Raw genomic sequence first — 1187 nt, forward strand, 5'->3', positions numbered from 1 at the left:
AAAACTTTCATTTGTAGTTTAAATTCATCTCAAACCTCTCCAGTCTCAAGTTAATTACTCTTTTTAATGTAATAAGTCAACTATGGTCAATAAAAATTTGTTGACTAGGTATGATGTTCTACCTCTTAAAAATATTTATACTGTGAAACAATCAATAATTGCTTGAGACAAGATTCAAGCTATTCCAAGCGTAATATAAAAATTTATACTTGGTTAATCAGCACTAGATGAGCTTCAACACATAGAACAATTCCACCTACCACCATATTTGTGGAATTGTTATCACTGGCTACTGCAGTGTTGCTTGCCTCTGGCTAAAACTGAGGGATTCTATCTTTAATTAGTCATGAAATATAACACTGAAACTACCTTGAGTTAGGGCATAGTACTTCATATTCCCTCAAATTTAAAATCTTTACATTCTAAACATTCTCACCTTTGACCTTTTTACAGGTGACACACAAAGTACAATGCGGGGGAGAACTGACTTTCACCCATGTATTTGAAATGATGTCCTGTTCCTACTTAGATTCCCAGGATCACTTTGAAAACATGTTCAGGGACTTCTTTTCTCACTTCCATTTTACCTTTGCCAATAAACAAGCTCCCACCCGCTTCCCTGTTTATGTTGAACCTTACTGCCTGGGCTGGTTGCTCTGAATCATTCCTTCTGACCAGCTTCTAAGACTAACAAGGACTGAGCCCATGGCCCTAGGCCCTTGCTAGTGTTTCCTCCTTATTCTACTCTAGGTTTCTGACTCCTTTTACATTTCATTACTGTTCTGCATTGCTCTGTTGCATATTTTCTCAAGTGGATATATGTACAGGATTTTTTTGGGCCCAGTATTATTTATAATAATGAATTAGAAAATCCCACCTAACTGCCCAGTGGAAGGGGTTTAAAAAGAAAGTATGATGCCATGTCTTGTATCACTTTTTAAGTCAATCAACTTTTAAGACTTCTAAAAAGTTTACGTTTTTAGATAAAATTTCTAAAACTAGAATTACAAAGGCACTTCTTTAAAATGTTAAAAAATAGCAGTCCTAAACCAACAACTGTTTTCACACACAGTGATAAAATATATTGAAAGCATTCCAAGATCAAAAATGAACCAAAAATGCTTTTGTGCTGAAGGTGTTTGCAACTCATCACTTTCATTCCTCCTTGTGTACACTTCCTGACTCTG

Source organism: Octodon degus, unplaced genomic scaffold (genome assembly GCF_000260255.1).
Source record: "Octodon degus isolate 3935 unplaced genomic scaffold, OctDeg1.0 scaffold00422, whole genome shotgun sequence".
Taxonomy (NCBI): domain Eukaryota; kingdom Metazoa; phylum Chordata; class Mammalia; order Rodentia; family Octodontidae; genus Octodon; species Octodon degus.